We start from the raw sequence: 27,039 nt of genomic DNA, 5'->3' as shown, positions 1-27,039 counted from the left end.
ATATATTACATTTTAATAGTATAATTTAAATGTCTCATTGCTAATTATGTCTATATAATAGATACCTGTTGATTCATATGCTCAACAAAAATGTTTGGAGGTTGACGCCCGTTCGCTATACGTATGTAGAGAATTGCATTATGAAAAGATCACATTATAATAACTGCCTGCTGCTTCTGTTACCTCTGCTGTATAATCAGACACCTTAATATAGCACAGTTATGTTCTGAGTAACTCAGCTCTTCAACAGCTGACTGACAGGAGGTGACAGAGGTTGCAGGTACGAATCCGCCTGGACACTTTTCCATGTCGGTCACCTGTCAGTCAAAGCAGTGTCATGTTCCACTGAAGGCCCTCGCTGTCTGCTGGCGCCGTCAGACAGTGCTGAGTGCAGCGCTGGTCACAGCTGCTTTTGTCTCTGAGTGACTGCTGGAAAGACTTTCTAGGAGCAACACTCTTCATTTATAAAGTTGAAATATATTTAACCTCTGGTGCTCTGCGCCCTGAGCGCTCAAAATATGCGAAGCCGCCGGGAGCCAAGAGTGATTTCTTTAGAAATGATATTAAAGAGAAGTCAGAGCTTTTCCCAGCAGATGCACGACCCAAAGCAGCGCTGCAGCCACAGAGTCACGACTGTCATCGTATCAAAGGAAACCTTTATCTCACCCTGCTCCAGAAAGCTCCACAGAAAGCTCACAGCCGCTTTATTCTTCCACAATAAATGCTCAAGAATCAGACTCACAGAGATGCTGTAACTTACAGTACAGTACACAAGAATTGATTCATGTCTGCTCAAACCAAACAGATTATATGTATCAGAATACACTCACAACACGATGGCTGCTGTGTTTGTTGCAGTCCTGGTCAGCGTGGTCACAACACAGGACATTCAAACATGGCTAATAAACAGTGACTTAATGAAGAGGTTGACGTGGATGTTTAAAATCAAGACTAAGACTAGTAGTCGTAGTGGCTCTAGTTGATGGAGTCTGCAGGGACCATGACCTCAGAATGGCGGGAGGAGTCACCATGGTCAACAGGGATCAGCAGTCACTCAATGAACAGCTCTGGACAGCAGAATAGTCCCAGTGAACACTGTCTCTGAGAGAGTCTGACATCAGCAACATGTTGAGCTGGAATATGTTCACGTTACTCTGTGAACTGAGGATTTATTTGGACTAAACCAGAGGTGACTGTGGAGACAAACCAACACTGTTCTGGTCACTCTGACGAGTTAACAAGAGGATTTAGCTTGTTTTATTTGAGTCAAAGAGAGAAACCAGAATTCTGAAATTCAGAATTTCTCTAAACATCTAGGGGTATCTGTAAGATATGACCAGAATTTTAGTGTGAAACATAAAAGAAAAAGAATAACAGACTGAATTCTGACACCATATCTTTGCTAAACAAAGAAACCCCAATAAGTCTGTTATGGCCCCAGTGCTGTAGGTGTGTTTTGTGTTGTGTTTACTTTCACCCATTCAGGTGACCTCCTTCCTCCCCCTCCTCGTCAGTGTGTGGATCGCACACCTGAGGCTACTTGCCACTTAGGCCATGTGGTATAAAGGTGCTGTGGATACCAGGAGCCAGACAGACTAAGAGCCTGAGCTACAGCGTGTAGCGTGTTTTCTCATGACTATAGCCGTGTCGGCTAATGAGTGTTTTTTATATATATATATATATATATATATATATATATACTGTATGTGGTTTTTTGTGGGCAATAAAGCCATTTTGAGTTATATTTGCTACAGTTTCCTTTTGCCTCCTTTACCCCTGGTTATTATTTAATTGTGTTACTCCCTTCATCCCCCAACCATCTGGGGACGTCACATATTTGGGGGCTTGTCCGGGATCGTTAAGGAGCCGGAGAAAACTCCACAAAGTGTTTTCGTCCACAGTAGTGGCTGTGGTAGTAAGTACTGGTCGTCCGGTGTGCCATTGTTATGCCGTTGCAACTGTGCAGGTAATTGCTCCTCAGGTAAGACTAGGGGAGTCTCCGGCTTGTTTTAGACAGCCTTTCCATCGGGCACTCTTTTGTTATTTTGCCTTTTTTTATTTTTGGGGTAATCCTGTGCGGGGATAACATTCCCTGTCGGAGGCAGGCGTTTCAGGGCTTCGGCTGTTGATAGTAGCCTTTAAAGTCGCCTCAAGTCCGGCACGCTCCAGATGAGAAGCAGGTAAAGTTATCACAGGTAGGATCTGAGGAGTTGGTTCTCACACGGCTGGACGGGTAATAATTGTGTGTAGCGTCAGACGCCAGTGTTACCGCGATCGCTGCTGTTAAATCAAGTGTTGAATTTTGTTCTAGCGATCAGCTGTAATTTGTTTGGCCTGAGTGGTGTGCGGCTTTAAACTAGCCGGTGGCAAAGTGTGTGATTTTGTTTATTTGCTGTATTGTGAGTATGGCGACCTTTGTGTTAAATGAGTTTGTGTCTAACACTAGTGTGGAGCAGCACGAACATGTGTAAAAAGCGCAATTTGTTTGAAATTGCTGCGAATTATAAGTTACCTGTTTCAACTGCGTGGGTGAAGGGAGAGCTTAAAGCAGATGTTCTTACCAGCTTAGGTGAAGGTGTGTTGGTGGTACTTGGGTTGGATTCTCCTGACTTGGTGGCCGCCGGCGAGGATCAAGGCCGGTTGATCCTACTCCTAATGTGGGGAGAGTTGGGCCAGAGATGAAGCTGTCCACGTTGCCTCGATTTGATCCACTCTCGGTTGAGTCGTCTCCCGGTTCAAAACTAGATGCTTGGTTAAAGCTCCGGATAGCTCGTCTGCAGTTAGACCAACAGGAGAGGAGGGAAGAACGGGAGTTTCAGCTCCAGAGGGAGTTGGAGCTCAAAAGGTTGTAGGCTGAGACTGCTGTTAAGATGTGCCAGCTGGAACTGCAGAAGGAAACAGCCAGCCTTCCTGCCAGTGTCCGCTCGTCTGATAACACCTTTGACGTGAGTAGTAATATTTTGTTAGTCCCCCCGTTTCATGAGAGCGAGGTTGAGTCCTACTTAGGTGCGTTTGAGCGTCTTGTGGTTGCTTTGCTTGTGGCCACGTATTTGGCCAATGAGTTTCTTCCCAGTAGCAGTGTGTTCCGGTTTCCCCATCAAGGGTGTTCATTTTATTATGGGGAATGACGTGGCTGGTAGCAATGTCTTCCCTGTGGCCGAGGTTGAAAGTCCCATTCTTCATTCCCAGTATGAGTGCCATGCTAAACATCATCCAGGAGTGATGGTAGCTAAAGCGTTGACTCGAGCGCCGTCTCCTCACTGCGCCTGATCACATGTTTTCTGTTCCAGCTGAGGGTAGGTTGGCCTTCGCTGGTGGCGCAGTGGTTTGACGGTCTCAGGATCCCAATATCAGTCTACCTTCATCCTTGGAAAAAGGTTATACTGTAGCAAGGAAGAATGTTGGTGGTAGTAAGAAGCACAAACGTCGTGTTAACCAGGGTGTGCCAGGGTGGGTTTCACAGTGGGTTTCACAGCCGGGTTGGTGTGTCTGGGGTAACATGAGTGTTTTGTGTGTCACCAGGTGAGTATGACCTGTGGCAGAGGTCTACACTGTGTGTGTGAATAACCTGTGGTGGAGGTATACATTGTTTTGTAGGGTTTGTGTATGGACAAACGTGGTCTGTTCTTATGGGAGGGGGTCATCCCCTAACCATCCCGGGACGTAACGTATTTGAGGGCTCATTCAGGAGTTGAACCCAGGACCTCTTGCATCCAGGGACGTAACAAAATCCAGCAAACTACATATGCTTATAGAGTATAAATTCATGGGAACGTTGGAAGTTTATAAGACAACTCAATAAGTAGAATTATCCAGTAATATACATACAAAATGTTGAACAGAAATATGTTTGATATGCTTTCTGTTCTCCTTTCTATCATCTCTTGGCCTCGTTTATGTTGGTCTTTTCCTGTAGGGGACCATTGTTGACAGTTCTCATTCACTCCATTAAACTCGGGTCTGTTAGAGCAACATCGAGTTAGAGAAGCTCCAGTTTTGTTTGGCTCATCCTTGGACTGAAGAAAGAAATGCACTCCTTTGCTTTTCACTTAGTCTGCAAGGAGGTCAAAGTGTGGATGGCAAGCTTCTTATATCGTGTTGTACTCAGAAATGTTCTTTAGTTCGCTGTTGATGAAACCTTTGCCCTAGACAAGACATTCTTGTGATGGTTGTGGCTTAAATTACCCGTGTTTGAGGTTTAGTGCTGTGCTCAGGGTCTAACTCTTCCTTTTGACAAGAAAACATTGTGTTCTGTGTCACTTTGCAGCAGAACCTCAGGACATGTGTTGGCAAATCATTTGTTTGTTGGTGATATATTCCATGGGACCAACATCACATCTGTAAAATAAGACATATATGAACAGAGCCCATTCATTAAGCTGACCTCTGTGTGACCTTGCGTCTGCTGCTCGCACAGCTGCTTTCCACCATGCTGCTCTCAATTATGATGTTTTTTATGTTACCTACGCTCGACAGAAATAGCTTTTTCCTTTCATGCTCTCGGATAATTTTCACCCATAATCCTCTCTGTTTGAATCCTTTTGGGTCAAGGAGCTCTGTGACGGCATCATGTATGATTGGATCTTCATCAGGGTCACCTTGCACTTCAATGGGAATGGGCTCCGGCGTTCTCCCACTATCTTTCCTTTTGTTTTCTTCCAGAGGATGTCGAGAGGAAGCTGATGAGAATAATCTACATGCCAGTGAGAGAAAGGGAGAGACGGGGAAAGACGGCGCGTCAAAACTTTGAAACGGGGAGGCGATGATGCAAGGCCCAGGCAAGACGCCTAATACCCCCGGCTAACGATCCAGCAACTGGAATGCAAACCCTCGGTGAGCTCAGGTGGGGAGCTTTGGTTTGTGGAGGGGAGGAGTTTTTCTCTTTTATTTCAGGGGAGGGGGTGTTAAGGTGTCACTCTGCTTGGAGGCTTTTTGACGTCGTTGTCACTTCCTCTTCCTGCAGAAATGTCTCTGAGGCAGGGAGCGATGATCAAGGAGGGACACTGCAGTGTAGCGGAGTTGTGTCTCTGTCCTTTACCGCAACATTTGAATAGCTCATAATCAGAAAAAAAAAACTTATTTCCTTCACTTCACTTCACAAAGACTTCCCCTGTCTGAGATCAGATACAGATTCATTCATGCAGTGGACCAAGATGTTTGCCAGACGTGGAGCAAGAACGCTGTAATTATTTTTTCAATTATTGCAAGATTAATATTATCATAGTAAGTCTTATCCTCCACTAGTGACATGTATATGTGACATTTTGTTCATCATGCGATTAATTAAATACTCTTAAATACCTTTAAAGAAAACACAAACTTGTATTCTTTGCTAGATTCTACAGTCACAACACTGAATCAAAACAGCAACTGGTGGCGTCAGCAACGATTTTGGTACATGAGTTGTGAAGTGAGTTGATGTAAGAAACTTTTACCAAAGTGATCTGTTGTATACTCATACTCATATGGTTTCATTGGCTCTTCCTGGTCACCTAAATACTGCAAACAGCTGTCAACATTTCATTTAAACACTTGGACAAGTTGGACATAGTCCCAAGATGTTGGGAAATGGGACCAACAGAGGAGCACATGAATGCTGCAGTTATATACTACTTCACCTGACTTCCTCCTTTGCAGCTGTAATAATTATTACTGCCACTAGAGGTCACAGACTAACATGACATTGAAAAGTGGGTCTTAATAAGCTGCTTTCAGAGTAGACCTACATGGTAATTTTTGATGAGCACGACATGAGAAGAAAGGGCTCAAGTAAAGCTCAAGTAACTAAGTAAGTAAATGTATTCAGTTACTTGTCTATACCTCCGTGTATGCTGTCACCTGAGAGCCAAACCATTCCAAGAGGATAGCAGGAACCAGAGTAAAGGACAATTTATTAAAGAGGATTTGTTTGTATTTGAAGTTTCTCTCCTCTCATCTCAGGTTAATGTTTTTTGATGTGTTTGTCAGTGAAGAAAATCTGCTTGAAAGTAAAATGGGATGTTTCCTTTTCATTGTACAGCTCTATCTGCTCTATACTCGTCTGATATCATAACCCAGCCAGCTGTATGTGGCCTCATCTTCTTCTTCACAATGAACACATGAAAACACGGGCGAGCTCCCCTTTTTATCTCCTGACACTTCAAAGAGAATCCATGCAAAATTTAGCATGCCTGCTTTACCACCAGAGCGGCTCATAGATCTGTCCTCGCTGCATCAGAGTGAGGGAGTCTCACTGGGGAGATGTGGGCGGTGGGTGGAGGTGAGACGGGGGTGACAGGTGACTCCGCTACAGTCAAAACCAACGACGGGAACTTGTTCCTCCGTGACTCCTTCAGCCGCACGAGGCTGACGTGAGGCTTCTGTGAAGACTCGCTCGCGCACCAGGTTTATCATTTTTAACAGAATAAAATATCACAAAGTGCACACATTAACTGCAAAATTCTCCAGGTACACTATCAGATTTCTTTTTTATATATCATTTTGGGAAGCTGCCACTGTGGCTAGAAGAGGTCCACATGTTTTTTTTTTTGTTTTTTTTTTCATTATTAGCAGTACGTTTTCTCCTCACAGCTACAGCTACAACAGTGGTTCTTAACCTTTTATGAGTGCTGGATGAACCCTTTGTAATGAGCTGACATGGCTCTAGCAAACCCTTGCTGAAGGGAAACCACTGACATCCCGAGCTGCCAGTACTTTGTTTTCGATGGTATATTGTTTGTGGAATATGAAGTAAGCAGCTGAGTTGTTCTTTTCACTTTTTCTGAGAAAATGGAGATACCAGAGCTGACTCTGCCCTGCCCACAGGGCTGCAGGAGGGAAGGCCTGGCTCACGGGTCGTCACAGTTAGGGCAGGGAAAAAATCATGTTTTGGTTAAAAATACATGTGTTTATCCCCACAAACACAGCCGGAAATGTACTTACACCCTGATAAAAAAATATTTGGATTTTTCAGCACAAACATAGCTGGAAATATCTGTCATCAAAACCATCCAGATTTGTAGCCTCAAACACAGCTGGAAGTATCCTGACGTCTTGTTGAAAATTCAGCATTTGTGCACGTAATCTGATCATGATACAACACATTTGATATGTTCAGTGTCAACATTTTATTCTTATGACTCTGCTCAAACACTTCCAGGGCACAATGTGGCCACATCCAGTAGGAAAACACATTTCATTCACATTTTTCATTGTTTGTAATGCAACAATCTTTTAATGAAACATGTCAGTTGGCTGGAATATTTCACCTGTTTCCAGTACAAATCAACCTGTTTTCAGGATTTGTCTTGTCTTTATCTATGAGAAGCCAAATTGTGAAATTGAGAAGAGAAATTGTTTTAAAGTTAACCAGTTTCCTGCAGGAGTGTCCAAGTGGCAGCACACTTAGTCTTAATTTGCTCTGAACACACAGCGAATGAGTCCTACTGAAGATAGTGCAGATGTAGACGGGTCAGAACTCAGACGATGTGTATCTGGAGTCTCTTTGTTCGACTAGTTTCAGTCCTCCGTCTGTCTGAGTGAGGCAGCGGCAGCAGGTCAGAAGACACAAAACTTCAGCGAGGAGAGCGGGATGACCTCTGCGGTTCCTGGAGCGCCGTCTAATCTCACATCACAGCTCGCTGATGGCAAGCACAGCTAATGGAGTCTCAGTGAGGAGGAGGTGGAGGAGGAGGAAGAGGGGCCTGCAGAGGGGTGAAGGTGAAGCAGAGCAGGTGTAGAGGAGAAATTAGGAGGTTGCAGGGCTGTAATTCACAAACAGGTGTGTCTTTGTGTCCAAGCTTTTCATACAGCCTTTATTTCCCCTCAAGCTTGCAAAAAAAAAAAAAAAAAAAACAAACAAGAACGTTTTATAAACTATAATCTTCAAGAACCATCACTGAACAGGAAACAAGATAAAATACAGCAGATTGTAAAAACGGGATCAATATGAGATGTTTTATAGAATTGTGGTTCTGACTATTCTTTTGCTTCTTAAATGAAAAAATATCTACATTGTTTGGATCCAGAGACAGACTGACTGGCTGCTGAATCTTGTTTGTAGTTTTAACATCACTATTACATCTGGATCTGAGGTGTGAGAAGTTAATGTTTTCTTTAGTTGTGGGGAAGGAATAAAGGCCCAGTCCCTTTTTTGTATAATGTCAGGTCATACTTCTCTGATCCCCCTAAACCTTGTTAGGTGTTCGGGGCTGTGGGACCTGTTTTCATTTATTAGCAAAAGAAAACTGAAATGATTCATAATGTTCTTCAACCTCAAACTCATTGGCCTTGGTTCATGTTCTGTGCAGAACGTGTATCAGAGCCCATTTTCAATGACCACACACACTGCACACTCCCCCTACATACTGGACCTGGGTCTAATAGAAGTGGGGAAATTGTAGGTCCTGTGTACCTTCACACCTCCTGTATGGGTCTGCTGAGAGAGTGAGAGTGATTGTGAGACACTGCCTCTGCCATTCCCGCACACCATTTCAAAATTCAAGTACCAACAACATAAATTGGGTTGGGGTAGAATTGAGGTGAGCCCGAATGCAGAGCAGACACGAGGCAGGATCAGGGGGATCAAAAGGCGAGCTTTATTTAAACCAGAGCCAGGATCTACAAAAAACAAACAAAGTAGCAACTAACCAGCCAAACAAAGTGCAAACAGAAAGGACAGAAAGAAACCCCAACAGGAGACTGGAGACACAGGAGGAAACTGCATCAGGGACAGCACACAAAGCACACAAAACAAACTGACAAGGAGTGCAGGGAAGTCAAAGGCTGTGTCCCAACTCAGGGGTAGCATCCTTCGCAGGCCGCATTTGAAGCGCAATTACGTCACAACGGCACGCCAAGGCAGTGCCAATTCAAAGGATCCTCCAAATGCCTCCCACAAATGCTGGCTGCGTTTCCCTCTTCCTGGAGGGCACACCACCACTATCCTCTGCAGCTATAACTTGCTCAAGATTCGTGCGCACCTGAAGAGAATAAATACATAAATAAATGAATAAATAAAGGCAACTTCAAGTGGTGCACGTCTCACATTTAAAAGTAAATATTGGCTTTATACTTGATTTTTTCTCATTCGAACATCCAATGCCAGATATGTTAAACTTCAATGAACCTAAGACCTCGAAATGATGTGTACACTGACCTGAATGGGTTAAATTACTAATGAAGTTCAAATAAATTCAAATCAATAGTTATAACCTTGCTTCATTTGTAAATGTGTTGAATTTCTGCCATTCATATCTTTATTAAAACATATATTTTTAATTACATTTCACAAAAAAACAAAAAAAAAAAACGAGCAGCACTTTAATTCATAAAAGCGATCAGACAAAGGTAAAGGGCAAATATTAACCATATATGTTGTTTGTATTGCTTGTAATAAGGATGAAGTAAACACCTGTTGAGTATTTTAAAATAAATTTGTATGATTGTGTTGAATTAAAGGCCTAAAAATGCAGCAGGTCCACCAGACCCACACACACTGGCTGATTAACAAACATGTGAACTGCACACAAGGGTTAAGAAAGTTCTTCTTTGAGCAGCAAAATGTAGGCACTTAACATTTCTTAAGTCAGTGATATGTATACCTTTGTATGTGTCACAGGACATGTGTCATACTGACATTTCTAGAAACATTTCATATCACGTTAACATTAAATGTTTATGATGTGACTTTCACATCTGGAGGTGGAGGTGATGGTAATGGAGTTAGGCCAGAAGGAGACCGCTGTTCACGAGTGAGTGATTGAGCTTGAAGTGACAAAGCTGGATATTTGACAGGAAGTCTGTGATGTCACAACATCAAATTACATAATATTAAAAATATAACTTAAATACATAAAGACGTATAGTCTCAACTTTGGCTTGCAGATATGTGCATTGCCAACACTGACTCTGGCATTGTGCAAGTAAATTTAGTAACACAGCGTTTGTTGGCAGTGTTGGGGAGACTTAAACTACATGTAGCTGAACTACACAGCTTAAATACATTTTGCTGTGACTTGCTGGTAGTGAAACTACATTCATATTTTGTGCTGCATCAAGTATTTCAACTGCTTTTTGGGTCATTTTATGTAGTTTAACTACAACTAATTTACACATTATAATTGTGGCCAATAACGTTAAATATATATTAAAAAAAAAAAAGACCTATATGATATAACATTTATTTTATTTTCATGACAAAGTGGATAAGGTGGAAGCCTTCGTGAAGTCACCAGATGAGTCCCGACAAAATGCTTTCAAATCTCTACCCAAAATGTCTAAAGTGTCTGTAAAGCCAGTGCAGCATGTGAGCGGCTTTTTAGTGTTGGTAAAGATGTTTTTAGTGCCAAGTGGAACCGGCTGTCTAATAAAAACTTTGAGAGACTGCTCATGTGTCATGTCAACAAGCGACTCTGCCCTGGCATCTAGTTGTAGTCCCTAAGTGTTATTGCCTCTGAAGTTCCTGTGATGTTGACCAAAAACGCCAGCTTTTATTCTTTGAAAAATAAAACCTGAGTTGAGAAGCACATTGCTGGTGGCATGTGAATTTTTATAGTTATTATTATGAATTTTTAATTATATTTTGTTTCATATACACCATATGTTGATTTATTTAAGTTAAATGAGTATAAGTAGTTGCTAAAGCTACTTTTTTCAGCAGTAGTTTTATAAACTACTGCCAGGCTGAACTACATGTATGCTTGTAAAGTGGCTTCCTGAACACTGTCGGTTGGATTTCCTCCTCAGTACATTGGGCTGCAGGTTTAGCTTTTAAACTTGTTTTGGCGTATCTGGGCTTTACAGCAGTAAATGTTTCAGTGTTGGTGAAGTTAAACTAAGAGGTCAGTGAAGTTCAGGTCCAGATCCTCCGGCCTTCAATCTCTTCTGTCAGCTCAGAAAATCATGAAAATGTCAGCTGAATTTTGGCATGAAGAAGCTGTAAAATTCCATCTGCCCTGATGTGTTAAAATCTCTAAATGCAACACCTGGCTCGTCAGCTCCTCCATTGTGGAATGATTCATATGCATGGATGATAATTCTTCAGAAAAAATTTCAAAAATGATACAAAATCCCAAAATTGACTGAGCCTGCTGAACAGGAACCTGTCGACAGGTAAACCTCACGCCTGCAGCTTTACATATTCATAAGCACAGATGCTGAAAAACGTCGAGCGGAGATAAAACATTCAATGAAAATAAAAATATAGAGCTGTTCGCTACATCAGACGTGTTGTTCGCTCCACGTTCAGGCGGCGGGGAGTCTGTGAGCTGAATTTCATCCCCCTGCTTGTTTACTTTATTACCATGTTGCAAGTTTTTGAACAGCACTCCAAGCGATGGCTTGTCAATTATGCATATTGCATATTAATACTTAATTTTATTTGATTTGCCTTTCCTTTGCTGTTAATCCATGCACAAACAAGCCATGGATCCTTCAGTGCGGAAGAAGAGCTCCGCTTTCACTGTATATAGGAAACTGAAAATTGCCCCAAAACCACTAAATCTGAGTAATTAACTCCTTCCTTCACGGTTGGCAGAGAGGGGTTTTTATTTTAATGATTTGATTCACTGATCCTTTAAATTTAGCCCCGCAGGAGGAGATGCAAATAAAACTCCGTCTTCATTTATTGTCTTTGTGGCCTTTTATGCCAGGCAGTAAAAGCCTCATTGAATTTATGAAACACAAAAGCCGAACGAACCCCGGGGCTGATCCGGTCACTTCACTGACGGCTCCAACATTCGCCAGATGACTCCCTGCTCATTAAACAGGCGTGCGCTTGGCAGCGATTGTCGAGCTCGAGCTTCAAAGGACGCAGTCTGATTTAAAATCGATTAGTCGAGCCTGAGATGGCGGAGGAGAAATCACTGCTGTGTGTTTGTGCGTGTGTGAAAGAAAATGAAGATGACACCTGGAAATAACTATGATCTGCTGATCGATATCCGGTCGAAGCAACAGATAAGACATCAAAGACGGCGGTCCCTTCCTCTGCCTCGCCTCGCCTCGTCATATGGAGGCAGCGTTGATCCTCACAGCTGATGGTGGTAATCTATCAGATAGAGCTGAGTATGAATATGAATGTGGGATATTTGACTGCCGCTACATTAACATGTGAAGTCGACTGCACTCCATATTGTGAAGTGAGAGGATTCAGACAGATCCGCCAGCTGAGAGATGAAGCAGGAAGTCAGCAGTGTCAAATGAGCGTGCTGCTGACGTGAGTTACGAAAAAGAGATGTGCTTTATTTTTAAAGTAATTGGATCTTCTGCGCTTCAGCTAGTTAAACGTTCTACTTGAGGATTCACTTTTTTGGAAAACGTTCCCCCTCGCTCACATTTGTCTGACAGCTGGAGTAAATTTGTAGATTTACATTCAACAGGAGGTCAATGTGGCTGCTGCATGCTGGGTAATAATCTGAATGTAGAATCCAGAGGTTTGGTCAGTGATGTCATGTGAAGATAAAAACATAAACGGCTCTTTCCTTGGTTTGCTGTTTTGTGTCCACGTTTCTCTTCCTGTCTCCTCTCTCTGCCACCTCACTGATCCTCTCTCTCTGTATCTCTTTGTCTTTATTTTTTCTTCCTACAGTGTTACTTCTTTTCTTTCTACTTTTCTTTTCTTTGTTTCTTTCTTTGCCTTATTGTATACACTGCCGTTTCACCTCTTTACTTCTTTATCTCTCTTCACTTATTTGTATTTTCTTTCCTTCCTTCTCTTCCTTTCCTTTCTTCCTTCCTTCCTCTCTTTCCTTCCTACCATTTATGTATTTAGTTAATCTCGTCCTTCTTTCTCAACCACATTTAATGTTTCTCCAGTTTCACTAACTGATATTTTCTCTCATCTTTTCCTTCCCTTTCTTCTCTTTTTATGAACACACTTTGATCTTTAATCTTTCTTCCTCACATCTTTGTGATATCATTCCTGCTTTCAGTGCTTTTTTTTTTTTTTTTCCCCGCTTTCCTTGTAGCGCGCAGCTCAGTGTTTCACTGAGCAGATTTCTTATCGCAAGAAAAAATAGATGAACAAAGGTCAACTGCTGAATTTCCTCTTTGGCGAAGTTATTTAGATACTTGTAAATATATCAAAGAGGTAAGAATTGAAAACAGGACAGAGGCGTGACTGTTCACTACTTCTGAAAGGTTTACTAAAAGCACAAGTGTTTAGGCATTTAAATATGTGAAATGGATTTGGATACATTAAATCCCTATTGTTGATGTGTTACACACAAAGTTTGATGTTTGGCTCAGGTGAGATTAACTGACCTGTAACATGTTAAAGATGTCCTCTCATTGTTTTTACAGTATTTGTTCTGAAGGTGTTTTCCTCTGAGTGATGTCAGAGGCTAAAAATCTAGGTTAAGGTTTTCAGGGTGTGTGTGTGAGTGCACACACAGCACTATCCTACTTCACCTCCTCTAATTGCAATTACCAGCGGTGGCCCGAGCTATTATCATTTTGACAGTTTACAGAAGTTTCTTTATTAAAGAGCTGAAAGCGTCTAAGTGGGTTAGGTGTCTTGAGCTTTTGCATCGGCGCTCTTGACAGAATCCGTCTTCCCGTTCCTTAATTGCTTGCACCTCGGCAGGTCGGAGGCGAGGAGCTCACATTGCCCCCCCCCACCGTCGCTACTGTCCCACGGAGGACTAATCTGGCACCGGTTAATGAAGCTCAAAAAACAAATGTGACAAAAATGAACTGCCGTCAGTGGAGGAGGAAGCGACGACCCAGTGTCAAGAATTGAATCACTACTACACACAACTTGAGATCATCTATCACATCAGAAGATTTTACTCTGAGAAACTGAATTCATGGTTTTTGATTTTTCCATCAAAAAAATGTCCTGTGGGACATTATAGTCTTGGGATTAAAAAAAAAAAAAACTTGATTTGAACAACAGCTGGTCAGATTGTGTTTTATCTACAGCAACTGTAGCCTACATAACTTTTGTTATGGATTCACAAACTGAATTAAAATGTAATTTTACATTCAAATATTCAAATCAAGTCAACTCAGTTGTTGAAATTAAAATGAACACGGCCCATCCAATTACATTCTGCCACCCAAAAAAAAATACTGAAGAAAGTTTGTGAAATTTCAAAATGGGAATCTTCCTCAGAAAGATAAGCACACAGGTCGACTGTGAAAGCAGCTTAATGCGACCCATATTTATGTCTGTTGTTAGGTGGCGACCTCTAGTTGTTATAACGACAGCAAAGGAGGGAGTTACATCATGTACGTGAAGTACATTCAGTTATGAGGGCGATGTGTGCAGGTTCTTATGTTATAAGTCACATAGCAACTTTAACACAAATTAAAATATTTGACCAAACCTAACCGAATTGCAAGTATAAGATGAAGGACAGGGACGCTTGGAGCTGGTGTGCTGCTCTGGTCGTGTTGTTTTTGGAGTCATGAATGTATGAGGAGCCTCCAGTTGTTGTGACGATGCACCAAGCACCAGGCCTTTGTGCAAAACAAATGTATTTGTGCGTATAAATTATTCTAATTGTAAATGAACAGGTCTATATGGTTCACTGAAAACAGTTCACATACATCCTTGTAAAAAAAAAAAAAAAAAAAAAAAAAATCCTCTTCCTATGTTTCTGTCCTCTTAGGTCAAAACACAGCAATACTATCTTTAATAACAATGCAGCTATGTATGTATGTATGTATGTATGTATGTATGTATGTATGTATGTATGTATGTATGTATGCATGTATGTATGTATGTACGTATGTATGTATGTATGTATGTATGTATGTATGCATGCATGCATGTATGTATGTATGTATGTATGTATGTATGTATGTATGTATGTATGTATGTATGTATGTATGTATGTATGTATGTATGTATATATGTATGTATGTATGTATGTATGCTTACTTCTATATAACTGAAAACACTTAAAATAAAGCTATATATAAAAAAAGAAAATAAAAAAAAAATAAGCACAGCATTGTCACAAAAACCCAACCCAAAGAAATGTGAAGATGGACATGAAAAAATGTTAAGTTTCAACAAATCCATGATTTAGAATTGTGCATTTATTCTGTCGTTCGGTAGGTTACATTTAAACATTGTTAAAGTGAACAGTTAAACCGTCTACTGTTTCGTTTCAGTCAAATCTTACTTAAATAATTCCAGAAATATACAAACAAAAAATACATGCATACCGAATTTCTATTTTATTTAAAGACTCCGTTACAGTTGTATTGAACCAGCACACATTCCACGTGTCCAGAAGCATGTATGTGTGATATAGTTTCAAAGTGTGATTTTATTTTGTGTGTTGCTTTGCTGATCACAATGGCAGCACCCAAACATGGATCAGTAGCTGGAAGCTTTTGATTTAACTGGTTCAACATTATCTGCTCTCTGTTTGTGTGTATTTGAGCTGCAGCCTTCATATCTGAGGAATATTACGAATGATTGACACTTGGAGGGGAGGTGTCCCGCCCTCCCTGGCAGGTACTTACAGAAATGTGTGCGCATCAGTTTCCTGGCTGTGTTTGTGTGCTCGTGCACGTCCCCTGGGGTCAGCACTGGTTCGAGGAATAATCTGTAAGACATAAATTAATTGTCAGAGCTGTCAGCGACGAGAGCAACAGCTCAGAGAGGCAGCGCTGGAAAAAGATTTGAAAGATGATTTGAATATTTCTCTCTCCTTCCCCCGGTGTCACATTTGATTTGACAGGCCTTAATGGCTGCCGACATCAGAAATTCACCCGCGCTGGAATTAATGTTGGAATGGAAATCTCCTCGCTGCTTTGCTTTTCTTTCTTTTTTTTTTTTTTTATCTTATAAAAGGGATCAAGAACTTTTGCCTTGTTAATACTTTCTCTTTGTGCCTTTTGATATTTTGTTAAGGCCCAGCTGTGAAGAGACAAAGAAGAAGAGGCAGAGGAAGAGGAAGAGGTGGAAGAAGGGCAGGAGGATGAAGAGCGTGTGTGTCAGTAGATCCACATGCTTGTGTTTCATATTCATCCTCTCCACCTGTGAAGAAGCAGCCTCCTCTGCACCTCGCCTCCATTTTTGTAATCTGGTACAGTTCATAATTAATGCAGCAGCTCTGTAGATCCACAGGTAGCAGCTTGGAGCTACTGACCCAGTCACACACACACACACACACACATGCCCACACACACACACACAGAACACAGTGGTGGTAAAGATAATTCTCTATTTTCTCCTTCATACTTCTCTGCATTTCAGAGGAACACATTTATTCCTGTGAATATGAAATATGATGCTTATTTTATGGACAAATACTGTAGTTGTGTACTTTAATCCTTGACCCGTTCGATCAAATCAAAGTGATCTTAAGATTTTTTGGATTTCAAATAACCAGACTGCCAGATGACACAACCCAGTCAGCATGATAAATGTTGGCAGCATCGGTTTCCACAAAAACTGCAGAAATTCTACATGACACAACTTTGCCACTTTGGTGGTTCGATTCTTAATTGTATGATTTGACGACGCTTCGTTCATGGTGTAGTTATGTGATATGAATATATAAACTACTTGGTTAGGGTTTGGGGAAATATCATGTTTTGGCCTTAAAGACTTGTTTTGGTCAGCACAATCATGGCTGGAAATTGTTCTTGGTTTTCATTGATAACGCCTAGTTTTGTTGCCTCAGACACTTTCACCTTCTGTCCCATCTTCCTGTCAAAAATATCAGTTGTTGCCGCCGGACACTGCAGGACATGTCCCAACAACCCGCCCAAATATCCAGTTTTGCCACAGACGCAGCTGGAGATGGCCTGACTTCTGATCAAAAATGTCTTGTTTATTTGGTCACCACAGATTTTGTGTCAAAAAACATATCGATGTTGAAACTGTCTTGAACTCTTGTCTTGGTGATGGGCTGCCTCTTATGTTTTTGGGGCTCCCTTTGAATTTAGGCTGTATTTTATACATTGCAGCTTAAAGTTGTGTTTTTTTTAATGGAAACAACTTTTCATTGTCATCATTTTTTCTGTTGCTGTTAGACCTGAGTAAAAAAATGTTGAACCTAACCCTAAACTGGGCATCAGCATCTTTACAAACCAACCCGTTTACATATCTTAGTCGGGGGGGGGGGGGGGGGGGGGGGGGGGGGGGAGGGGGGGAGGGGGGGAAGAATCTGCATAAGGTCCCTAGAAAACACCACTGAATGCAGATAAAGTGATTATCTATTAGCAGCTCTTATGGCAACTGTTCAGATTCAAACAGTTTACTATTACAGTGTGAGCCCATTTCCTCACTCTTTCTGAAATGACACTGTTGCTCCATCAGCAGATAAAGGAGGAGGTCTTAATTCTACTTCTGTTGAATTTCCTCTTTCCTTGTATGAATGGATTTCCATTGTGTGCAGATGAGGATGAGAGGAGGGAGTGAGGGAGGGAGGGATGGAGAGAGGGATAAAGGGATGGAGGGAAAGTGGTTTCAGAGCAGTAATCTGGTTTGGAAGTCACGGCTGGTCCATACACTCCCAGTAAATTTCCTGCTGTAAATGGGGGCTAATGGGGGAAAGGTCTGTGTAATTCTCTCTCCATTAGCTGCTCCGCCTGGCCTAATTGCCCAGCCGAGCCTGAACAATTTTGTTAGACGTTGCCCGAGTAATTATGGCTGCTTTGGCTAAAAATAACAGCCACCCAGAATCCAGAGTCAGGCAGTGGTTTTCTTTTCTCTTTGTCATCTTCTTCCTCCACCCATCAGTGGCTCCATACTGCTGGGACCGGGCCGAGCTGTAAATAAAATTAATATGGAGGCCATTAGCCGGGCTGAGGGAATCGAACCAGCGGCGGTTTGTTCCTCCACGGACGTGTTCCTGCTGCTGGTGACGAGCCGAAGGACTCTGACAAGGGATGACACTGATAATCCTGCTTCCACTGCCATCAAGCGGCAACTTTCCTCCTCATGAGGTGACAGAGCATCTGCAGATCGCTCACTCGTTACAACAATTATTGTTCATTTGAAACAAAGACATAAAAACCACAACATGAACACTTGAACGCACCACAGGATCAAACCCACACACTACAGCTGAAGGGAGTAAAAGTAAAGATAAGGTATCAAAATGTTACTTTGGTAACAGTGAAAGTCACCTGAGGTCTACTGAGCAAAAGTTGCATTAAGTAACACATATCAACTTCATTTTCTGCCAGTAAATGTGGTTTAGTGTCAAAAGCTTCCTGAAATTACCACCAGCACTTCAGCAGATGTACTTAGTTACATTCCATCACTCGAGTGCTGGAAACAAGTGATACTCGGGCCGTTCTGCTGGCCCAGGTGGCTAACATGCAGTGTTCATTTAAAGATGAGGACATTCATTTCATGTCACACCGTCTCTTTCTCTCTCTCCATCTTTGTTTCCTGTCTGTCCACGCTGTCGACAAGATCATCAGAATCTAAATCAGAGCCAGAATCCATTTTACCACCAAGTACAGACACTCAGACACTTGACTGTGTTTGATGTCTGCAAACCACCAAAAGGTTCCAGAGTGGACGGCCAAATAGTTGACATTCAAGATGAGTAGATAGATAGATAGATAGATAGATAGATAGATAGATAGATAGATAGATAGATAGATAGATAGATAGATAGACAGATAGACAGATAGATAGTCTCTGCTGACGGGACGTTTGAGGAAGTCGGACAGAAAAGTTTCCGCTTTCTCTCCAACACTGTGAGGAAAGAAACCTCTTAAATGAAGACGCGTGTTTTAATCTGCCCTCTACCCATCCATCCTTCCTCCCTTTCTTCCTTCCCTCCATCCCTCCTTCCAGACAGATTTACCTCCTGCTCCGTCAGCCACGCTCCCTACATTTATCCCAGCAGCCCTTTCTGCTGGCCTGGCACTTGTGTTTATGTAGTGCTGTGATTGTTGATTTATATTTTGACAACATGCATCTGCGTATTTTGCTGATGTGTGTGTTTTTTATTTGTGTGTATACGTGCAGACTGCTTGTTGTATGTGTGTATTTCTCTGCCAGTCTGTGTGTGTGTGTGTGTGTGTGTGTGTGTGTGTGTGTGTGTGTTGCTAACAGAAGCTATTGACTTGTTGTAAAGCTGCGGTCCTTGAGAGTATTTATGAGCGGGGAAGCGGAGCAGCTCGGTGGCATTTTCTCGTCGCTGAAGCAGAACGACTCTTTCTCTCTCTCTCTCTCTCTCTCTCTCTCTGCTCTGACAGCCTCTGCTGAGCAAAGAGACTCGTTTCCCAGAGTTCATAGCATTTCCCTCTCTATCCATCCACAGCTATCTGACAAATCCATATGGAGGCTTATTGATGACTAAAAGTATTGAACGAGCACCGAGAAGAGCTGTAATCGATCTGGAAGTGAGAGCCTTATGAACTCTGGTTTATGTATCTGTGTGAGAAAGCAAACAAATATTCACACAATCATATTCTCAGACAAATGACAGACTTATTGTATTGTTCGGTTGTCATATAAGAAAAATACTGCAACACTTGAAGCTGAATTTAACGGTTTTGATGAGACAAGGTTGTTCTGAAGAGTGAAATAGTAGTGAAGACAAAATCCATTAACATGTCGTAAATGTACAGACGCAATTTGTCTTGTAAATCTGGGAGGAACAGCTGTTTCTGCATGTCAGACGTGACCTTTGATTTCATAAATATGATTTGAAGTTGTTCATACAAATACTTTCCACAATCTAATCACCAGAACTAACCTTGGTAATGTACATTTCAGCGAAACCACTGACGTGTTAGAACTCCAGCCATGTTCTGCGAGCCAATCACGATCTTTTCTAAGCCAAAACAAACAACAACAACCTCTCCAGTGGTTTCAAACTTCCAAATGTGAAACGCTGTCTTGATCTGCTGTCACCTTGAACACAGCCTGTTGCCTGTAACCCCACCGCCACATCTGATGAAGTGCTAGCTTTGCAATGATCAATTAGATGAGCGCCAGTTGGATAAAACTCAGTGATGCTCTGCAGGTCGGATAGATTTGGGATTTTTATAGTATTTCTATTGATAAGGTCAGCCACGAATCTGGTTTAGACTTCCAGACTTAAATCCAGCAGAGCAGTGACAATCAGATTACTAAGTGCCAACACTTAACATACCTGTGTTTTGGTGTTTTAAAAGAACTGACGGTTGCATTTGGATTTCTTTCCTGTTGGTTTGTCTTCGATGATCCTCCATACGTCCCTCTGTGCTGAGTGATGCTGCGCGTCGCTCACACATCCAGACATGACCTGCAACAGATGCACAGCTTAATTCCCTCTGCAGACTCTAATGGAGACAAATGGACGAGCCGGCAAGCAACAGAAGGTGTCGCACATCTATATTCATCTACATTTCCTAAAATATGTCTTTGTAGCATTTGTGTATTCATGTCGACCACAAGCAGATACCTGCTGCTGTCTGCTGCTTTGACACAGCATCTGAACATGGGTTTCCTTGTGTTTGCCTGCCCGAGACCTAAAGAAAGAGAGAGAAAGAGAAATGTTCTTTCTCAGGAGTTGGAGGAGACCAAACCGGAGTTGAGAGCTCATGTTGCATGTTGGTGCTTTAAGTATATTTGAGATGGCGCAGGCTGATGTGAATGAAATGTTTCCGAATAATGCTGATGGACCTTCATTAGCAGACCTTACACAAATGATACGAGAGCATGAGTGAGTTTCAGCTCTGACGACTCACAGTCAGTGTTTGAGTTCATCCCAGAGGTGTTCACTGAGGTTGACATCGGGATCTGGTGTAGGCAGCAGAATCTGAAGAAACAACAGTTTTGATATTATGTCAAAAAAGGCAAAATTAAAGCAGACTGGCACCATTTCTATCTGCGTCCACAGAGAAGGGAGGGGTCAAATGTCATAGTTTCTGAAACACTCTTTGGTGTTGAGATAAGTGAGGAGTCGGTAGATGGCTAATTACTTCAGCCCTCGTTAATGACACCGTCTGCACTTTTGCCTTTGAATCCTAAATGAGACTTGGCTCTCACTCACACAAACAACAATAAAAGATATTTAACAGTAATTGTCTGGCGGTAACAAAAGATGATGACATTTTCGAGCGAGGTGTTGCCGTCGTCGTAGCTAATTGAGCTTCGTCGCTCCTGAAGATTTATGGAGGAGATGAACAGCGAGGTGTACTCTGCTCTGCAAGGACACCCAGCTGCTGCCGGAGAGACGGGGACTGCTTTTGAAAGAGAGAGGGATTTTTATTTATTTATTTACAGTGACTAGAAAATAATCACAGATGCAGAAAATGAGCTCCACCAATACACCAACCACACTTTTCTTCTCAGCTCATTTGAGAAGAAGAGACAGAAACAGGCCTTTCAGCTTGTCTACTTCCTGCTGCTTTAGAAACTTTGAGGTCACATCTCTGCTCCGCTTTCCTCCAACCTTTTTTTTCATGATTTACACTACAAAACCTCTTTAAGAAGCCGGGGGAAAAAAAAAAAAACAAAGTGACCTCTATTCAGCAGCGGTCAGGTCAAATCTGTCTGAACAGATGTAATTCTGGATAAATGTGCCTGAGTTTGAAGGTGGAGTGTCTCTGTAAATGTGGATAAACATCAGCTTAAAGAACTCAAAGACGGGCTGAGGCACTGAAGGTGAAATCCACCTGAGGCTCCGAGTTCAGTCCCATTCAGCTCCTCTCAGTCTGTTCAACAGATGGGTCACATCCAGTGTCATTTAAACAGTGTTTAACAGGTTGATTTACTGAGCTCACTGCAAACTACAGTGTGTCGCCACATGTTGTAAACAAGAGGTTGATTTTTATAGTTGGCATCATCTTCATGTGATTTACAAACCCAAGCCATTAATACAGACTGAGTCGGCGGTTATTGGGTAAAAACTTAATATTCATCATGAATGACACAAACCTGGTAAAAAAAAAAAAAAAAATAAATAAATAAATAAATAAATAAATAAATAAATAAATAAATAAGTAAATAAGTAAATAAATAAATAAATAAAATGCACAGAGGTACTGACACAGGAGCCAGCAATGGTGTCGAATATCTTCTACTTCAGTTTGTCTTTCAATCTCAGTGCCAACCAAGCGATATGTCAGAGCTGTATAAACTGAAACGGATGGAGGAGTATTAACAAGCCAGTGTCCTGAACTTCAATACAGGTTAGCATAACATCTGACAACGCAGCCTGCCCTGATCGCTGGTAGTATTACCCCCGTGACATCACCAGGAAACCCTTGGACATTACCTAAGACATTAGCTTCAGACAGTTAGCATAGCAATAATCCAAAAGAAGAAACTACAACTGTCATGGCACTTTGTCAGTACAGGTAACCGCAGCAACAGGTGGACAGAGAAAAGTTGAGTGAAGTTTCAGATTTGTTTCCTTGTTGATTAAATGTTGCGGCGGAGCTTCAGCTGTGAGGTGTCAGTGTTTCCACCATCAGACTGGTTGCATTTATTGGATTTACATTCAAACACAAACAGAATAAATGAGCAGGAGTAAATCAGATGGTGGAGACACCTGAGCAGCCTGCAGTTAAACAGAACTTCCTCACGCTCAGCTGGGATTCATAACGTTCCAGTGAATTACAGAAATGTCCTTTCCCAGGTTTTATGGCCTTCCTGCTTTACTGCTGCTGCTGCTTCATCCCCACAGGAACTCTTTGGAAAAATTAAACTGCTGCTGCTGCTACTGGATGGTTCGGGGAAGAAAGGTGTTAATGTTACAGAGATGGAGCGGAGAGAGTCTGAAAGTTTCTGTCACTGTGTCCTGGTTTGGTCTCATGCAGGATAAAGACATTAAGATTCTCTTTCAGAAATGAGGATGAATGCTTGGCTGGAAGTATCTCCAGATTCAGAGAAGTTCCATTGGAATACAAATCATGTGGTCATATTCACACAATCGCCTGAATAACACAGTGCACCATGCCCAGAGTTTCAAATCTGTCTTTCTCCAAGAACCTGATATTTTTTTAACAAGGCTGTTATGTATTGTGCTGCTGATTCAACCAGGAGAGTTTCATGTCCATACAAACTTAAAGATGTTCAACTGTCAGCCAAGTCGCACTGTCTGTAACTAAATGAACTCAACATTTAATGACAATAGGCCTCTGCTTACAGGGTTTGAACGACGGTCGGAGCTGAAAGTTTTACGCTACATAGGCAAAAAAGAGTCGGAGGGGGGGATTTCTAGTAAAGAATTTGAAGGTAGCTCCAAAACAATAGAGGGCCGCAAACTGATGCAAATTATACTGCTTTACTTGCAGTTATCTCTGGCTGTAGTGACTAGCTGCTGTTAGCATCTAGCTAGGTTACCTGTGGAGCTAAGTGGCCCATTAGCCACCTGGACTGTGACACGACAGGCAGGGACAGCGACAGATGAAGCAACAGAGAAGTGAGGAAGAGTCGGACATCATCAGCGTGTAGAGCCACAATATTTTCACTAGTTTCTGTGAACTGAGCATTTATATGGACTGAACCAGAGGTAACTGTGGGCACAAACCAACACTGTTCTGGTGATTCAGATTCAGTTCATGTCCAGTTTGAATAGTGTGTTTGACGAGGGGAATAAACTCATCATAGGTCAGAGTGAGAAACCTGAATTTAGATGTGAACGGTTGTATTTTTCTGTTCAGTAACAACTGGAATTAACTGTATTTCTTCGTTACTTGTAGAAACAACAACAAAAAAAATAATAATAAGTGCAGAATCTGTTAAAACATGCCATCTGTTCAGAAGCTGCCAAAAATAATAAGTTACATACAGTATATAAAAAAGTACTTTGTTACATCCACTATTATTTAATTACATGTTTTGTGTGTTTATTTGTACAGATATTCTTGTATGTATGTCCTTCAAGACATAATCTGCAAAGTTAAAGAGAAAAGACTCTTTCTTGAAGAGCCTGAAAAATCTGCACAAGTAAACGTTTTATAATTAATATTTACAGTCAGCACTTTTACTGCAAATTCTTCTTTACTGTTTCTTCAGTATTTAAACTCAAAATTGGTCATTTCCACTGTGGTGTGGCCAGTTTTACCTCAGTTAAGAGTCTGACTGCTTCATCTTCCACCGCAGACTTCTGTAAACTGCCAACGAGGATTTGATTGATTTTTGGAGGCTAATTCCTCTAAAAGTCGACAACATTTTTCATCGATAATGTGTTCAAACTGAAGCTACCCTGAGATTATAAATACATTCCTCCACTGAAACATGATCATTATGAAGCATGTGATCAGAGTGTTTGATTAGAATCTGTTCAGGCTGATCAGCTCCTGCAGTCTTTTATTGATGAACTCATCAACTGATCAAACTTTGAGTTAGTCAGGTGAATAATATCAGCATTAGGAGTTTATCAGCTGCATTATGAGCTTCACACACAGGACCTTAGCAACGCTGTCCCCTCATTGGCTGGGTGTTGCCCTCCCTCCCTTCCTCTCGGTGTGTCACAGTAAGGCAGCGTTTGGCTTTCATTAGGCTGCCCATTGATCTGCAGGACCAAGACGGAGCAGCACTCTAATCGCTGACGACTGGCAGCATGTTGGCCTGTCCGTCCTCCTCCGCCTCCTCCATCATCATCATCATCCACTCCTCCTCCTCCTCCACCACAGAGACAGAGAGAGAGAGAGAGAGACCGGAGGAAGTACAGAGAAAGGACGGAAGAAGGAACAGACGTAAATTAAGTCAGATTAAGTCACTTTATTTTGACAAATGCAGGGAGAGATGAGGGAGGAGTTGAGAAAGAAGGGAGGAAAGACAGAGGAGCTTGGACAAGACAACTATTCAGCACTTTTATAAACGATGTCAAACTGATTAACAATCTCGAAGTAGAAACAAAAATGAATGAAGGAGGTGGCTGAAACTGTTGAACATTGTGACGATCCAACCAGAGGAGCTGATCAGGCTCGTCAGAGGCACCAAATGATCAGGAGACCACGACGCATGAAAACAAGCAAAAACAAATGTCAGATCAGTCGGATGTTAAAGTCCCCCACCAGTCAGAACTGTGGCTCTCCTCTTGTTCCTCCAGCTGAGTGTCTGAGTGTCACTGTGTAGAATCATGGCTGTGCACAGTTTGACACTGGACGTCCGTTTCCACATTCATGGTGAGTTTGTGACATCACAAATAGTTTGGAAACTGATCCAAGTCCACGATTCAGCCAAAACAAGCGTGATGTGGACACTCCGGTGCACAGACACTTGTCACAAAAATCATGTGAAAAATGCTGGGCTGTTTTTTTGCATGCCTTCCTACTTTGAGGACTGTCAACAGCATGTTGACTTTCAGTCACAAACACATTTCTTAGAAGTGTGTCAGATATGATTAACTGACAACTCTGAGCAGAGAGCAGACTAAAGAGCAACAGAAACCTTTCCATGACCTCCTCCCCTTACTCCTTTGTGACTTCATATGGGTCAAATGTCAAACACAACAGGAAGATTATTGATCACTTTGGTTATAAACAATAAGCACAGTCTTGTGTGGACTGAAAGTGAGACGCTTTAGTTCGGAGCAGAAGAGTGTTCTGCTGCTCCAATCAGGTCAGATTTATAAAAGGGATATTGGCAGGAGGAGGAGAGATGAAGTTCAGGAGGTGAATACAGATGAAATAAAGCTGTCAGAGACCTGACGTTTACCAGCTCCGTTTATATTGAATTCCTCTGACTGATTTGTCCCAGATTAGCTTGCAGAGATCCGGGCCAGTGTTACTACAGCTACACCTAAAACTGGATTACTGCTTCCTGTTTCTGCTCCACCTGCTATCTTACATTTACTCTGCTCTTAATTTGAAACATTATTTTTTACAGATCGATCTTCATTACATTCATTACTTTGCTTTCTTGCCTCTGTCCTTTTTCAAATTTCCCCTGCATATTTTTTTTTTTACATATTTTTTTCCTTTTACACCTCCAACTCCTTAATTCTTTTTTTTCACCCCATCTCCACCTCTGTCTTCTCCTTCATCACCTCCTCTCCTCATTTCCCTCCATCCTCTGTCTATCTTCCTTCACACTCTTCATCCTCTCCTTCTCCTCCCTTGTCTGACTTGAAGCCCCAGAGATGTCAAAGCTGGTCCCACTGGGTCGTCTTGAATGAATATTAGAGTTGAGACTCAGCAGGTCAGACTGGATGGTTTGGACTGCAGGTTTAGTCTGAATGTTGTGTCTGAAGCTTCTGCACTTTAATAAAAAAAAAAAAAAAAAAAAAAAATACAAGAAATTATCGCAAGCAACAGCAATAACAAAGTGACAAATAGACACAGGAGGTAAAAATATAATAACAGTTATTTTCGCTGAAGGCATTTTATTTATTTTTTTTATTTTTTGTGGAGTTTAAACTCGCTCCTGCTTTAAAACACCTGAAATCTGTTTTTCCATTTCTACAGCAAATACAGATGATACAGCTGTTAGGCATGTCTGAATAATAACACTTTTGATTGCACAGTGTGTTAATATGATGCAAGACAAAGTGAACATAAATCGAACGGTAGAAACAAGATTCAGATTATGACATGATAAGTCCAATCAAAAACATAAAACTGCCCAATACTATCTTCTAACTTGTGTGAGAGGGACTGAATACATGTGGTTTTACCATTAGTATTTATAATGAACATGTAGAGATAACTTGGTGAAAGTACAAAAACCTCAAAACTGTGAGTGAGTATTTCCATTTTGTTCTAATTTATACCACTGCTACATTTCAGATAAAATATTATGTGGTTTTATTATGTTTTTACTCCACTACACTTATCATATAGCTGTAGTTACTAGTTACTTTTCAGGCTAAAGGAGTGTCAAGTGATTCTGGAGAAAGATAGTTTCTTTTTGAGTCTCAGATGACCTTCAGTGGGCTCAGACCACAAAGCCACCAACACAGAGTGTCGGTATCTGAAAGTCTTATTTCCAGATCATCAATCATTTAGTTATTCTACTGTATCTCTTCAGAACAGTCACCTCTTCTTTCAGAGTTAAATCAAATAGTGTGGGTCTCGTGTCAGGCTTTTTGACATGTAACCGCAGACAGTAAATTGTGTCCAGTTATGAGAACCTGTCATGTTTCAGGTGTGTTTTAGTTGTCAGTTCTGAGGGATGATGGATTGTGAATTTGATTT

General features: G+C 41.6%; 2 long non-coding RNA genes across 3 annotated transcripts; one reads left to right on the top strand and one right to left on the bottom strand.

The window, feature by feature from the left end:
* The first annotated feature begins 1,726 nt into the window (after positions 1–1,726).
* On the top strand, positions 1,727–5,359 carry LOC119007721. Of its 2 annotated transcripts, none has more exons than XR_005071208.1 (3): positions 1,727–1,915; positions 4,663–4,833; positions 4,964–5,359. It is a non-coding gene; the product is annotated as an uncharacterized LOC119007721 (long non-coding RNA). The 2 variants fall into 2 exon arrangements; XR_005071207.1 differs by having other exon boundaries at positions 1,727–1,981.
* A 14,701-nt stretch (positions 5,360–20,060) lies between these two features.
* On the bottom strand, positions 20,061–20,692 carry LOC119006891. The gene is made up of 3 exons (XR_005070922.1): positions 20,638–20,692; positions 20,352–20,418; positions 20,061–20,192 (listed from the first exon to the last, which is right to left on the bottom strand). It is a non-coding gene; the product is annotated as an uncharacterized LOC119006891 (long non-coding RNA).
* Positions 20,693–27,039: the final 6,347 nt, after the last annotated feature.

The sequence above is a fragment of the Acanthopagrus latus genome, chromosome 18 (assembly GCF_904848185.1).
Source record: "Acanthopagrus latus isolate v.2019 chromosome 18, fAcaLat1.1, whole genome shotgun sequence".
Classification (NCBI taxonomy): domain Eukaryota; kingdom Metazoa; phylum Chordata; class Actinopteri; order Spariformes; family Sparidae; genus Acanthopagrus; species Acanthopagrus latus.
The sequence above is the reverse complement of the archived record's forward strand: the minus strand, read 5'-3'. Positions and strand labels throughout refer to the sequence as shown.